Here is a 16,490-nt window from a genome sequence, read left to right as displayed (position 1 = left end):
CATGACTATTAAATTTTCGTCTCCCTTCACTACCTGAATAATTTCTTTTATCTCGTCATACATTTCATCAATTTCTTCATCATCTGCAGAGCTAGTTGGCATATAAACTTGTACTACTGTAGTAGGCATGGGCTTTGTGTCTATCTTGGCCACAATAATGCGTTCACTATGCTGTTTGTAGTAGCTAACCCGCACTCCTATTTTTTTATTCATTATTAAACCTACTCCTGCATTACCCCTATTTGATTTTGTATTTATAACCCTGTAATCACCTGACCAAAAGTCTTGTTCCTCCTGCCACCGAACTTCACTAATTCCCACAATATCTAACTTTAACCTATCCATTTCCCTTTTTAAATTTTCTAACCTACCTGCCCGATTAAGGGATCTGACATTCCACGCTCCGATCCGTAAATGCCAGTTTTCTTTCTCCTGATAACGACGTCCTCTTGAGTAGTCCCCGCCCGGAGATCCGAATGGGGGACTATTTTACCTCCGGAATATTTTACCCAAGAGGACGCCATCATCATTTAATCATACAGTAAAGCTGCATGTCCTCGGGAAAAATTACGGCTGTAGTTTCCCCTTGCTTTCAGCCGTTCGCAGTACCAGCACAGCAAGGCCGTTTTGGTTAATGTTACAAGGCCAGATCAGTCAATCATCCAGACTGTTGCCCCTGCAACTACTGAAAAGGCTGCTGCCCCTCTTCAGGAACCACATGTTTGTCTGGCCTCTCAACAGATACCCCTCCGTTTTGGTTGCACCTACGGTACGGCCATCTGTATCGCTGAGGCACGCAAGCCTCCCCACCAACGGCAAGGTCCATGGTTCATGGGGGAAGCAATCATACAGGTTGAAAAGTATTTAAACCGACAAACTCTGGGAAGTTGTAGGGGACATCAAAACAAATATTTTTCCCTAATGTCATTTTTCCCTATGAGGATTATTTAAACCGTTAGAGGCTATATTACGCTCTTCAGTTGTTCGAGGGCGTATTACGCTCTTCAGTTGCAGGCAACTGCTGTCCATCAGTGTAGTAGTACATTGTCTCTGTTTACTAATGGAGCGATACACCTGGAGTGAGTACACTGATATGGTTGGTGCGTACTACGTAGCGCACCACAACGGACGAGGTGCACAGCGGGTTTATCAACAACAATATCCTAATCTCCGTATCCCGCTTCATACGACCTTTGCTGCTGTGTGCCGGCCGAAGCGGCCGTGCGGTTCTAGGCGCTGCAGTCTGGAACTGCGAGACCGCTACGGTCGCAGGTTCGAATCCTGCCTCGGGCATGGATGTGCGTGATGTCCTTAGGTTAGTTAGGTTTAAGTAGTTCTAAGTTCTAGGGGACTAATGACCTCAGAAGTTTAGTCCCATAGTGCTCAGAGCCATTTGAACCATTTTGCTGCTGTGTACCAACGTCTGCGTGAGACCGGGTCATTTAGCAGATTACCTAGACAGGAAGGCTGTCGCACGGTAAGAACACTGCAATTTGAAGAAGCTGTCTTGCAGCATGTGGAGCGGGATCCTTCAATCAGCACTCGTGCAACTGCACGTAACATGGGGACGAATCAGACGAATGTAAGAAAAGTCCTTCTAAAGCAATTGTTACGTCCATTTCACATACAGCGTGTCCACAACCTAGAACCAGTTGATTATCCACCCAGAGCACAGTTTTCGCAGTGGTACCTGGAACGGTGTGAAATGCATCCTACATTTATATCTTCTGTGTTGTTTACCGATGAAGCAACGTTCGGGCGTGATGGAGTCTTCAACATGCACAGTTCGCAAGTTTGGAGTGAGGATAACCCACATGCCACAGTTACTAGCGCTCATCAAGCGCGGTTCTTCGTTATTGTGTGGATCAGTGTTGTTGGGGACACGTCTGCTACCTATGCCATTAAATGGCAGGCACTATTACAATTTTGTCGCCAGAGCATTGCCAGAATTGCTGGAAGACGTCCCGCTCCCTACAAGACAACGCATGTGCTTCCAACATGACGGGGCGTTGGCACATTTCAGTCTTCGTGTGCGTCGACTCCTGGACCGACGGTTCACAGAAACGTGGATTGGTAGAGGTGGTCCTGTACCATGGCCTACTCGATCCTTGGTCATAAAAATGGAAAAGTGTTTGTTGGTTTAATGAATTTGCCGCCAGATAAATCTTTCTCTACCGGTTTAAATACTCCTCATAGGAAAAAAATGGCATTAGGGAAAAATATTTGTTTTGATGTCCCCTACAACCTCCCAGAATTTGTCGGTTTAAATACTTTTCACCCTGTATACGGTGGCTACATTCCTGCCCACCAGTCTTTCTGCAGTATCGCAGAAGGAACGTCGAGCTTCTCGCAGCCATATTAAACGACCTCGTTCAAACTCAGTGAGGTGTTGATAATGGCGTCTTTGTCACGTTAAAGGCATTCTTGACTAACATCAACTCACCACCTCCAATCTCAAAGCTCTCGACCGTTTCGGCGTGTACTTAAAGCAAACCTGATTTGCATCATGATAGTGGCGCTACTAACTTTTCTCTCACGCGACTGGCTTGAAATCTGAATAGACATCAGGTGTAGAAACATGCCTACCAACTTTCGTTTATGTCGAACAACTTCTTCTTGGTGTTGAGATTTTTTTCTATCAGTGTATTTTGTGGAAATCGTTCAAGAAAGGAAAACAAATTGAAATCTTGTAAAAGTGCCAAAAATCCAATAATTGGTGCTAAAATATTTGAATTAGTTTCTTGGGGATCTTTTAGCACGGCGCTAAACACATCACAAAGATTAATTATGTTCTTGAACGCAGTGTTCATTAATGTTGATAAGTAATTCCATCTCGTTGGGCAGAGATTTGGAAATCGATGTTGAAAGAATTTATCCAAAAATGTAACACGTTTATGATACCCTGGACAAAAAAAAAGGCCGCCAGATCATTAAAGAACTGTTGTTGTTGTTGTGGTCTTCAGTCCTGAGACTGGTTTGATGCAGCTCTCCATGCTACTCTATCCTGTGCAAGCTTCTTCATCTCCCAGTACCTACTGCATACCCATACATGTCCATCCACTCGATACAATTTGAAACGACATTCGTCCGAACAGGCAACATCTTTCGAGTCATCAACAGTCGAATGTCGGTATCGACGGCCACAGGCGAATCATAGAGCTTTGTGTCGTTTAGTCATCGAGGGTACACGAGTGCGTCTTCTGCTCCGAAAGCTCATATCGATGATATTTCGTCGAATGATTCGCTCGCTGAGACTTGTTGACGGTCCAGCATCGAAAGCTGCAGCAATTTACGGAAGGGTTACACTACAGCCACGGTGAACGATTCTCTTCAGTTGTCGTTGGCCCCGTTCTTGCAGGCTCTTTTTCCGGGTGCAGCGATGTCGGAGATTTGATGTTTTACCAGATTCCTGATAATCACGGGACACTCGTGAAATAGTCGCATGGGAAAATCACCGCTTCATCGCTACCTCGTAGATGCTGTGTCCCATCGCTTGTACGCCGATTATAACACCACGTTCAAACTCACTTAAATCTGGATAACCTGCCATTGTAGCGCCAGTAACCGATCTAAGAACTGCGCCAGATACTTGTCTTTTATAGGCGTTGGCGACCGCTGCGCCGTATTCTGCCTGTTTACATATCTCTGGGTTTGAATACGCATGCCTGTACCAGTTTCTCTGGCGCTTCAGTGTGTATTCCTTAAAAGCGGCTAGAGCTCAAAATGGTTGGAGATGGTTAACAGAAAGTCTGTGCTCGGTTATCGACTACACCAAGTTTCTCAAATGCGTGAACTCAATTTTGATCCAGCTAGTATTTCTATCCTTCCCACAGAACAGAAAAGTACCAGAATAACACGGCATTTAGATCACCACTACCGGCTGACCAGACAGATTTGGTGTACATACAACCTAAGACAAAAAAAAACTGGTAAGGAGCTTATTCTATATTCCCCAAAAGGAACTATCCGAACTTGATGCAAACCGGTGGATGTGATGTACATGTACAGACAAACAAATGATAACAATTTCAGAAGAATTGTCTGAGAAAAAGCTCCAGAGATTGAGCAAGTCAATAACGCCTTAGTCCACCTCTGGCCCTTTTGCAAACAGTTATTCGGCTTGGCATCGATTGATAAAGGTGTGGACGTCCTCCAGAGAGATATCGTGCACAAATGCTTTGAAATTTCCACGTTAGATTGTCAAAATCCCAACCTGATTGGAGGGCCCTGCCTATAATGCTCCAGACATTCTCACTTGTAGAGTGAACCAATGACATTGCTGGCCAAGCTAGGCTTTGGCAAGCACGAAGACAAGCAGTAGAAATACTAGCTGTGTGGGGGCGGGCACTATCTTGCTGAAACGTAAGCCTGCGATGGCCTCCCATGAAAGGCATCAAAATGGCGCGTAGAAAATCGTGGACATCCTGGTGTGCTATAAAGGTATCACGGATGACAACCAAAGGGTTCCTGCTTTGAAATGAAATGGCACCCCAGACCATAAACCTTGGTTGTGGGGCCGTATGGCGGGCGACAACCAGGTTGTTACTTGACTACGGTCCGGAGCTTCTCCAATCACTCCTTCACCATGGAATGCATTGCCTTGAGTAGACTTGTGTTGCGGCCACATGTAGCAAGCGTAGATTTACGCAGTGGAGAATGGCAAAACAGAGACAGCCGGCGATCGTGGCATTGCGAAGTAGGCGCGGCACAGATAGCCTTGCTGACAACTGCAGTCTACCAACAAGCTGACGCAAGAACACACACAGACCGAGCGCCGAGTGAAGCCTGGAGAGTGCTGAGTAAGAAGAAGTGAGGCCAGCACGCTAAGTTACGCTGCAATAACAAAAAGCAACCATCGAGGGTAAAAAACGTCCTCCTGCCGGATATAAATAGTGGAGCGCAAGCAGCAACAGACAGAAGCCATTAGGAAGCAGTTCGGATCTGAGGACGGACGTGGTCCATGTCCGAATGTTCAATCTTCGTAGGTGACGATTACAGCTCGGAGAAGTCATCCGTTTGCCACCAGATGTCAACTTCAGCTCTGGAGGTCGGCCCAGGTTCGGTCGGCACCATGGATGACTAAGTACAGCGAGAACTTCCAGCAGGACCGGCCGCAGCGCGGTCTTGGTCACAGGCGCCGCCGGGGACTGACGCCCAGACCTCACGGCAATCTGGCCCCATGGCGCGTGGTCCGTCCATGATGGAACCTCGCGGACATCGCGACTGACAGCTTCACAGCCGCCGGTGCAGCAGGCGTCGGCAGCTGACCTCACAGCGACGAGTTCATCTCAACCACAGGGCATCCTGGCTTCAGCGGAGCACTGGTGGCCTGAGGCTGCCAAGTGCGATCAGCGGCGCGCGTTGCGCGCATTGTCGGAGAATCTACACAGCAGCAGCCAGGCGGAGGGAGAAACTGTAGAGAAAGTTCAATAAATAATTGTAAAACTCCACGCCGTCTCAGTCTTTGGCGCAGCCACTGTGTCTGCTACTAACAAGTAACGCAAGATACGTAACAAGTGGTGCAGAAGCCATAACAAGTGGCCATCCGCCGTAACACTTGTCTACAGTGATGAGTTCCGCTTCGAATTGAGCTCCCATGACCAGCAAAGACGTGCCTGGAGATGCCCCAGACAGCGGTGGGAGACCAACCAGACTGTCGCCCGCCATACATCCCTACAACGAGGAGTGATGGTCTGGGGTGCCATTTATTTTCGTCTCGGTGTACTATTTTTCATTTTCTTCTACGCGTAGATATTTAATCGACGTGACTACGTAAAGCCGAACATTACTAGCGCTATACTCGAACTTTACGGGATTTGTTTTCTGCTTGTCTGCATCAACACACACTTTTCCACATTTAGAGCTAGCTGTCATTAACCATACCAACTAGAAACTTGTCTACGTCATCTTATATCCTCCTACAGTCACTCAACAGCAAGACCTTCCCTTACACCAAAGCTTCATCGGCAAACAGCCGCATATTGGTGCCCACCCTGACCGTCAGGTCATAGTATATACGGAATAAGAGCGGTCCTGTCACACCACCCTGAAGCACTTTTGACAACACCCTTATCTCCGTTCCTCCATGAGATTCATAGCGCCGTAGACAACGGCGCTTAGGTTGACGCCGTGTTCGTTCACCAAAGGAAGGCATTTGACACTTTCCCACAGTGGCACTCAGTGAAGAAAAATACGAGCTTGCTGACTATCGGAGCAGATTCGCGACTGGATTCAACAGTTCCTTGCAGACAGAGCTCAACACGCCGCTCCTAACGGGACAAAATGGACAGATGCAAAGGTAATTTCGGGAGTACCATAAGGAAGTATGTTAGGACCGTTACTGTTTTCAGTGTGTATAAGTAATCTAGTAGAAAGTGTCGGAAACTCTTTAAGACTGCTCACAGATGATGCGGTTATCTAAAAGAAAGTACCGACGCCAGAAGACAGTATCGATTTGCAAAATGACCTACCGAAGAATGACGAATGGTACAGTCTCTGTCAGTTGACGCTCAACGTACGGAAGTGTCACATACGTATATAGGAAAAGAAACGATTGATGACAAACTACTGGAGACAGTAACTACTGTAAGAGCGTCCTTAAGTGGTATGACCACATAAAATAAGTAGTAGGAAAAGCAGATGCCAATCTGAGAGTCATAGGAAGAACCTAAGGAAATGTGACTCGTCAATGGATGAAGTAGATTACGATGCGCTTGTTCGACCGATTCTTGAGCATTGTTCGTCAGTCTGGTACCTTAGCAGGTAGCACTGATAGAAGACGTAGAGAATATCCAACGAAGATTGGCGCGTTACGTCACGGGATCGTTTAGTCGGTGCGAGAGAGTTACAGAAATGCTCAAACTCCTGTGGCAGACCATACAAGAGAGACGCTGTGCATTACGGAGTGGTTTACCAATGAAATTTCGAGAGAGCACTTCCTCCCACATAGCGCCCCCCCCCCCCCCCCCCCCCCCCTCGTCGGAGGATCGAGTCCTCCCTCGGGCATGCGTGTATGTGTTGTCCATAGCGTAAGTTAGTTTGAGTTAGACTATGTAGTGTGCAAGCTTAGGGGCCGATGATCTAAGCAATTTGGTCCCATAACACCGCCATTTTTACAAATTTACCTCTCACATACGTCTCACGAAGCGACCTCTACGGGAAAATTCGAGAAATTATAACTAGTACAGAGGCTACCGGCAGTCATTTTCCCCTTCTCCCGTTGCGAGTAGAATAGGGAAGGGGAGATCAGTTAGTGGAATCAATTTTCATGTTAGCTAATTCCTCAGAACTTTGAAAACTTTCACTGAAAACAGAAAGAACTAGACTTATTGTACTGTTCTAGGTTCAGTAAGAACATACTGTCTATTGAACTGAATGGAAATATAAAATTTCTGTGATTTTTCTTGTTTAATAACGGATTTTATTAATTATATAATTTAAAAATTACGAGGGTTGGAACTTATATAGTGGCTACTATTTATTCACAACCGATACAAAAGAATTACATGTTTGCACCTGTTACTGTCCTTCAGAGTAGTCACCAGCGTTGTGTAGAACCCGTTGCCAGCGATGTGGAAGGCGTAGTATACCAAGCGAATGCCACGAAGTGGTTCCTTCATCTTCGGAATCAAATCAAAGTCACAAGGACTTAAGTCCGGGGAGTATGATGGATGGTACAATACTGCCCAGTCCCATCGACCGAACAGAGCAGAAACAGCTTGCGCTGTATGCGCCCGAGCATTGTCGTGCAAAATGATGAGTGGGTTGCGCAGAAAGTGTCGCCGCTTCTTTCGCAAACCTAGTCGCAGGTGATGCTCCAAAAACGAGCAGTAATACTGTGCATTGACGGTCTGCCGTGGAGGAACGTAATGCGTTGGGTTAACACCATCACAGTCGTACACGAGAATCACCATAACTTTAGAACGCTCCATTCGCACCATCAACAGAGCAGGCTCTGCTAACGGTATACTACGCCTTCTACATTGTTGGCAACGGGTTCTACACAACGCTGGTGACTACTTTGAAGGACAGTAACAGGTATAAACATGTAACTCTTTTGTATCGGTTGTGAATAAATAGTTGCCACTATTTAAGTTCCAACCCTCGTATTTCACTTTCCATCGGAAGAAGTGCAACAAAAACAGAAAAAAATCATATAATTTTATATAGACATGGTAAACATAAGACACCGTTTGACTGCATAACTGTTACAGTTACTTAACAGTAACTACTTAAATTTTAGCACATTTGCCTTGAAAGCAGTTGAAAATGATTCAAAATCGCGAGTGATTGCTGACTTCCTGCGTGTTTGAAATAAGTGCAATAGCTGTCGTGTTCTAAGGACAACTGGTATTCACTAATCATGTTGCTTGAGAGATATAGTTTTGGTATATATATTTTGTCCTGAGACGTACATTTCACAATAACCCAACTCGCTCTGTTCGTCCAAGAAATCCAAAAATCAGCAGATACCAGTGTCCAGGTACACACCATGCGCCTTGCCTTTCCAAAGGCGATCGAAAGAGTTCCGCTCTGTCGCCTAATGATACGAAAATAAGTGCGTAGGGAATATCAGACCAGTTGCAATGGCTTACGAGTTTCTAGCAAACTGGACACAGCATGTCATTTTGATCGGAGAGAAGTATTTAGACGTAAAAGTAACTTCAGGCATGTCCCAGGGGAGAGGATCATTATTTTTCGCAATATCTGTAAGTGACCTAGTAGAAAACATCAGAAGTTCCGCGAGGCTTTTCACAGATGATACTGCTGTATACAGAGAAATGGTGCCACTAGATAATTGTAGCGAAATGCAGAGAGATCTTCAGAGGAAGGTGCAGGAAGCGGCAGTTGACCCTCCATATAAACAAATAAAACGCATTGCGAATACGCAGACAGAGAAACCATTTATCGTATGATTACAAAATTTCACATCAGCCACTGGAAACAGTTACTTTCATAGAATATCTTGGGGCATGTGCACTGCATGATTTGAAGCGGAACGACCACGCAAAATTAACCGCGAGTAAGGCAGATGACAGACTGAGTTTCATTGGAAGAATCCTCCATCAACAAAGGAGATAATTTACAAAACACTCGTTCGACCAATACCTGAATATTGCTCATCAGTCTGGGATCCGTACGAGATAGGATTGATAGAGAAAATAGGAAAGATTCGAAGAAGAGTATCGCGTTTCGTTACAGGTTCACTTAGTAAGTGCGAAAACGTAATCAGATGTTCAGCCAATTCTAGTGGCATAAGCTGCAAGAGAGGCGTTCTGCATCGCGAGTTGGTTTAGTGTTAAAAGTGTCGAGAGCGTATGTTCCTAGAAGAAGCAACCAATATATCACTTTCTCCTCCGTACACCTCGGGAAAACTCCGTGAACGTGAACTTAAGAGATATCGCTCTTCCCGCGAAGCACTCGCGACTGAAACAAGCTCAGGGGAAGCTTACAATTGTACACAAAGAACTCCCCGCGACACGGCGTAAGTTAACTTGCGGAGTAAGAGATGTACGGGAATGGGACAGAAATAGGAAAACACAGCGATAATTAATATATATGAATATAAATGCATATGCTACCCAAGCCTACTGGTTGCGCTGTCGCATTTGACCACGAACACCTGTGCAATGCCATCTGCACGTTGAAAGTGACAGTTGTGATCAGAACAGCATTCTGTGTTCTTGTGAGTGCATTATGTCGCAGCTACGTAAATTCGAAGGTGGGCAGATTGTTGGTGCGCTTATGGTGGGTCCTTCCGTAAGCAAGGGAGCCGAGGTATCTGAAGAAGCACCGTATTGAAGATTTGCACGGCATACACCGAAGGCGGAAAAACATCATCCGATAAGTCACAGCGCGGACGAAAGTGTGTATTGAGTGATTGGGCGGACGGTCACTGACACGAACCCTGTCAGCGTCAAAACAACACGGAGGGGGCTCCAATAAGAGGGAATTACAGGGCGAGTTGGAATTATGGTAAAACCACTCATAGTGATGCAAATGCCTGTAACAGGAAAATGTGCTGCCGAAGCCAATAAAACCTGGACTATGCAGCAATGGAAGAAAGTAATTTGGCCGGGAGAGTGTTGTTTGACACTGTTTCCCACTTCTGGCAAAGTTTACGTCCCAAGAGTGAAACATGGCGAGACTCGATGAAGATTTTGGCATACACACCCTGGTATTCCATGCGCCACATTATTATAGTGCAAGTTAGCACTACTGCCAAGAATCATGTGATCATTTGGTCCGCCGGCCGGAGTGGCCGAGCGATTCTAGGCGCTTCAGTCTGGAACCACGCGACCGCTACGGTCGCAGGTTCGAATCCTGCCTCGGGCATGGATGTGTGTGATGTCCTTAGGTTAGTTAGGTTTAAGTAGTTCTAAGTTCTAGGGGACTGATGACCTCAGATATTAAGTCCCGTTGTGCTCAGAGCCATTTGAACCATTTGAGCCATTTGGCCCGTCATGTCTGTCCCATGGTACAATGATTGTTCCCCAGTGGGTGACGCTTTATTCCAAGACGTCAAGACCCATCTTCACACAGCTTGTATGCTCCAGGACTAGTTTTGTGAGCACGGGGATGAATTGTCTGCATCTTCATCGATACTCTGCAAATCACATTTAAGTGCTGGCAGAGGTTTATCGAACCACCTTCACAATAATTCTCTATTATTCCACTCTCGTACGGCGAGCGGAAAAAACGAACATCTATATCTTTCCGTGCGAGCTCTGATTTCCCTTATTTTATTATGACGGTTGTATTTCGATGTGTAGGTCAGCTTCAACAAAATATTTTCCCATTCAGAGGAGAAAGTTGGCGATTGAAATTTCTTAGGAAGATTCTGTCGAAACGAAAAACGCCTCGTTTTAATGAAGTCCACCGCAAACCCTATATCATTTCAGTTAATCTCTCTCCCATATTTCGCGGTAATATGAAACGTGCTGTCCCTCTTCGAACTTTGTCGATGCACTCCGTCAATCCTACCTGGTAAAGATCCTACACGGCGCAGAAGTATTCTAGAAGAGGACCGACAAGCGTAGTGTAGGCAGTCTCTTTAGTAGATCTGTTGCATTTTGTGTCCCCCCAATAAAACGCAGTCTTTGGTTAGCCTTCCCCACAACAATTTCTGTGCGTTCCTTGCAATTTAAGTTGTTCGTAACTATAATTCATAGGTATTGACTTGAATTTACGGCCTTTAAATTTGGCTGATTTATCTTGTAACCGAAGTTTAACAGATTCTTTTTAGCACTCATGTGCATGACCTCGCACTTTTCGTTATTTAGGGTCAACTGCCAATTTTCGCACCATACCGATATCTTTTATAAATCGTTTTGCATTTTGGTTTGATCCTCTGATAACTTTACTAGTCGATAAACGACAGCGGCATCTGCAAACAACTTAAGACGGCTGCTCAGATTGTCGTTTATGTAGACAAGGAACAGGAAAGGGCCTGTAACACTACCTTGGGGAACGCCAGAAATCACTTCTGTTTTACTCGATGACTTTCCGTCAGTTACTACGAACTGTGATCTCTCTGACAGGAAATCACCAATACAGTCACATAACTGAGACGATATTCAGTAAGCACGCAATTTCACTACAAGCCGCTTGTATGGTACAGTGTGAAAAACCTTCTGAGAATCTAGAAATACGGAATCAGTTTGAAACCCTTTTCAACAGCACTCAACAGTTCGTGTGATTAAGGAGCTAGTTGTGTTTTACAAGAAGAATGTTTTCTGAACCCGTGTTGAATGTGTGTCTTCGAGGTAATTCATAATGTTCGAACACAATATATGTTCCAAAATCCTGCTGCATATCAACGTTAATGATATAGTCGTGTAATTTAGTGGATCACGCCTACTACCATTCTTGAATATTAGTGTGACCTGCGCAACTTTCCAGTCTTTGGGTGCGGATCTTTCGTTGAGCGAGCAGTTTACATCATTGTTAAGTATGCAGCTATTACATCAGCATACTCTGAAAGGAACCAAATTGCTTTACAGTGTGGGCCGGGAGACTTGTTTCTGTTAAGTGATTTAAGTTGCCTTATTACTCCGAGGATATCTACTTCTCCCCTGGCCACCAGTCGCTAGACCTCAGTATTATTGAGTCAATATTATTGGTGTGCTTTGGAGAGAAGGGTGCTACTCGTTATTCACCTTTATCATCGTTTCCTGAACTTGCCACTATTTTTAAGGAAGAATAGTGCAATATTCCCTTGAAAACTACGAGGGACATTCCAAGACGAGTGGAAGCTGGTTTGAATGTCAGTGGATTCTCTGTACCGTATTGCACATGGTAACGTGCGGTGTTTTTGAGGTTACCATATTTCCGTCTAATCCCTGTAGATGAACTGCAGGACAGAGTTTCTGTTCACCAGGACGCGACCAACCGTCGCGACACGGACGAGAGTAGTCTCCAGGAGACGATAATGAAGCTACACTACTGGCCATTAAAACTGCTACACCACGAAGATGACGTGCTACAGACGCGAAGTTTAACCGACAGGAAGAAGATGCTGTGATATGCAAATGATTAGCTTTTCAGAGCATTCACAGAAGGTTGGCGCCGGTGGCGACACCAACAACGTGCTCACATGACGAAAGTTTCCAACCGGTTTCTCATACACAAACAGCAGTTGACCAGCGTTGCCCGGTGAAACGTTGTTGTGATGCCTCGTGTAAGGAGGAGAAATGCATACCATCACGTTTCCGACTTTGATAAAGGTCGGATTGCAGCCTATCGCGATTGCGATTTATCGTATCGCGACATTGCTGCTCGCGTTGGTCGAGATCCAATGACTGTTAGCAGAATAGGGAATCGGTGGGTTCAGGAGGGTAATACGGAACGCCGTGCTGGATCCCAACGGCCTCGTATCAGTAGCAGTCGAGATGACAGGTATCTTATCCGCATGGATGTAACGGATCGTGCAGCCACGTCTCGATCCCTGAGTCAACAGATGGGGACGTTTGCACGGACAGTTCGACGACGTTTGCAGCAGCATGGACTATCAGCTCGGAGACAAAAAAATGGTCCAAATGGCTTTGAGCACTATGGGACTTAACTTCTGAGGTCATCAGTCCCCTAGAACTTAGAGCTACTTAAACCTAACTAACATAAGGACATCACACACATCCATGCCCGAGGCAGGATTCGAACCTGCGACCGTAGCGGTCGCGCGGTTCCAGACTGTAGCGCCTAGAACCGCTCGGCCACCCCGACCGGCCGGAGACCATGACTGCGGTTACCCTTGACCCTGCATCACAGACAGGAGCGCCTGCGATGGTGTACTCAACGACGAACCTGGGTACACGAATGACAAAACGTCATTTTTTCGGATGAATCCAGGTTCTGTTTACAGCATCATGATGGTCGCATCCGTGTTTGGCGACATCGCGGTGAACGCACATGGGAAGCGTGTATTCGTCACCGCCATACTGGCGTATCACGCGGCGCGATGGTATGGGGTGCCATTGGTTACACGTCTGGGTCACCTCTTGTTTGCATTGACGGCACTTTGAACAGTGGACGTCACATTTCAGATGTGTTACGACCCGTGGCTCTACCCTTCATTCAGTCGCTGCGAAACCCTACATTTCAGCAGGATAATCCACGACCGCATGTTGCAGGTCCTGTACAGGCCTTTCTGGATACAGAAAATGTTCGACTGCTGCCCTGGCCAGCACATTCTCCAGATCTCTCACCAACTGAAAACGTCTGGTCAATGGTGGCCGATCAACTGGCTCGTCACAATACGCCAGTCACTACTCTTGATGAATTGTGGTATCGTGTTGAAGCTGCATGAACAGCTGTACCTGTCCACGCCATCCAAGCACTGTTTGACTCAATGCCCAGGCGTATCAAGGCCGTTATTACGGCCAGAGGTGGTTGTTCTGGGTACTGATATCTCAGGATCTATGCACCCAAATTTCGTGAAAATATAATCACATGTTAGTTCTAGTTAATATATTCTTCCAATGAATACCCGTTTATCATCTGCATTTCTTCTTGGTGTACCAATTTTAATGCCCAGTAGTGTACGTTCAACAAATCGTGAAAAGTTATGCTTTGCGTACACATCCTCTTGCAATGATATGTCACACGAAAGCATGCAGTCTGCACGTGCTCACGTCTCCCGGAAAATTCCGCGACACGACAATCGTACTCGGAAGTCATTGAAATTCCTATTTATATAACAACCCTCCCACTTATTCCAGCCGGCCCGGGTGGCCGAGCGGTTCTAGGCGCTACAGTCTGGAACCGCGAGACCACTACGGTCGCAGGTTCGAATCCTGCCTCGGGCATGGATGTGTGTGATTTCCTTAGTTAGGTTTAAATAGTTTTAAGTTCTCTAAGTTCTAGGGGACTGATGACCTCAGAAGTTAAGTCCCATAGTTCTCAGAGGCATTTGAACCATTTTGGACTTATTCCAGATGGAGGTGATGTCTACAATATCTCGATGCATTATTGTGCAACAACGCTGAAACCGTTTGGAAATCATTTTGCTGCTCACGAGGTCACTCCATTAACACGTCCGAGAAGGAGAATGTCCCATCAGTTAGAGGTGTAGATGAGTAGTTCGACACTCGGTGCGGACTCTTGATGCCTAGCTTCCCGCACCACACACACACACACACACACACACACACACACACACACACACCAACGCCGCAGAACCACAATTTTTTGGGGGGGAAGAGACTGCCTACTTAGCTGAGTGGTAATGTGCTTGTCTACCATAAGCGGGCCCGGGTTCGTATACTGGTCGAGTTGGAGATTTTCTCCATCCATGGACTGTGTGTCGTGTTGTCCTCATCATCCTATCGTCGTCACCGGAGCACAAATCGCCCAGTGTGGCGTCACCTGCAATAAGACGTACAGCACCCGGTGGCCGAACTTCCTTGGACGTGGCCTCCCGGCCAACAATGTCACACGATCATTTCATTTTTTGGGGGGAGGAAGCAATTAATTGATGCAAGATTTTGAGTAAGCAAAGTATAATGTTAACTGTCAGGTGCAAAAACTCAGGTCCATGGTAGGGAAGTTGAATGGTCGACTTTGTTTTGTTGGGGAATTTTAGGAAAGTGTTGTTCACCTGTAAAGAAGGCCGTGTATGAAACACTAGTGCGGCCTATTCTTCAGTACTGCTCGAGTGTTTGGGATCCCCACCAGATCGTGTTAAAGGAAGCAGCAGTTCAGAAGCGGGCTGCTAGATTCGTTACCGGTAGGTTCGATCAACAAACGAGTGTTGCGGAGATAGTTCATGAACTCAGCTGGGAATCCCCGAAGGGAAGACGACATTCTTTTGGTGGAGCAGCGTTGAGAAAATTTAGACAACCGGCATTTGAAGCTGACTGTAGAACGGTTCTACTGCTACCAGTATACATTACGGGTAAGAACCACGGAGATAAGGTAGAGAAATTAGGGCATAAGACAGTCGTTTCTCCCCGCTCTATTTGCGAATGGAACAGCAAAGGAAATGTCTAGTGGCGGGTACGGGGTACCCACCGCCACGCACCATACTGTGGCTTACGGAGTACGTGTGCAGGTATATACGTAAAAAGGAACTAATGCCCTAACCTCTAAGTCCACTTCTATACAGATGGTTGCGGGACGTTGAGTGTTCAGTACAAAATGTCAAACTGAAACACCTTCAACCGCCTAAATTTCCATCTTCAGGGATCGCTGTGTTAAGAAGGAATCTACGGATATCAGTCACTGAATGCTGGCCCCTATTCTGACTGGACCAGAGGTGGGATTCTTCCTACAAGTCGGTCAGGTAATGTAGCGCTGAAACTGGTTGCTCAAATAAAATAAAAAATGGAAATTTAGCTGAAGGTGTTTCGATTTGACATTTTAATGTCGTAATGTCTGAGGGGTGGGGGCACCAAATGATATTTCCCTTTCGTGGAGAACATGTTATCCAACCTGCTATGCCAGACAATGGCAAACGGTACAGACTGAGTAAATGTTTATGGCCACACATAAGAAGATCCATTTCTGTCTTTGGGCACTGGACATAGAATTCGCTTGAAAAAGAGGATCGATCATGTCTCTCCACGGCATACCTGGTGGTCCAAACTCGCGAGACAGAGTTGTTATCCAGAAACTTTGACGACATGGAGGCGAACCACCCCTGATACCTACCTTTGGTCACAGCTCAGCACGGTCCAGGGCGGAAGGCAATACTGGCCACTCAATCTGTCCGTCCTGTTACGCACTGATTGACCGGTCTATCTTATCAGTACACGGAGATCTGCGCACAGTTTGTGCAGTCTCATGCGTCGGCTGACGTACGTGTAGTTCCGTATCGAGCTGTCACAATCTAAACCGATCCGTCAATTGTGTGATCTTCTCGCCCTCCTGTAGACAAGTTGTAAACATAAGAGGATTACTTTTTTATCTGGCGTCGGCCGTCGTTCACGCGAAAACACTTCTAGCCGGCATTTGCGAGAGGAATTGCTGGTAGCTATTGCCCAAACAATATACTG

General features: G+C 46.1%; 1 protein-coding gene across 1 annotated transcript in view; it reads right to left on the bottom strand.

Moving 5' to 3' along the window:
• The window catches only part of LOC126252384 (mucin-2-like), an 80,781-nt gene extending 64,606 nt beyond the window's left edge, over window positions 1–16,175 (bottom strand). Inside the window, exon 1 of the mRNA XM_049953275.1 lies at window positions 16,147–16,175. The gene's annotated coding sequence lies outside the window, so the exon portion shown is untranslated. The remainder of the gene's footprint in view (window positions 1–16,146) is intronic.
• Window positions 16,176–16,490: the final 315 nt, after the last annotated feature.

This window comes from Schistocerca nitens, chromosome 4 (genome assembly GCF_023898315.1).
Source record: "Schistocerca nitens isolate TAMUIC-IGC-003100 chromosome 4, iqSchNite1.1, whole genome shotgun sequence".
Classification (NCBI taxonomy): Eukaryota; Metazoa; Arthropoda; class Insecta; order Orthoptera; family Acrididae; genus Schistocerca; species Schistocerca nitens.
This window is presented reverse-complemented; position numbering and strand designations above follow the sequence as displayed.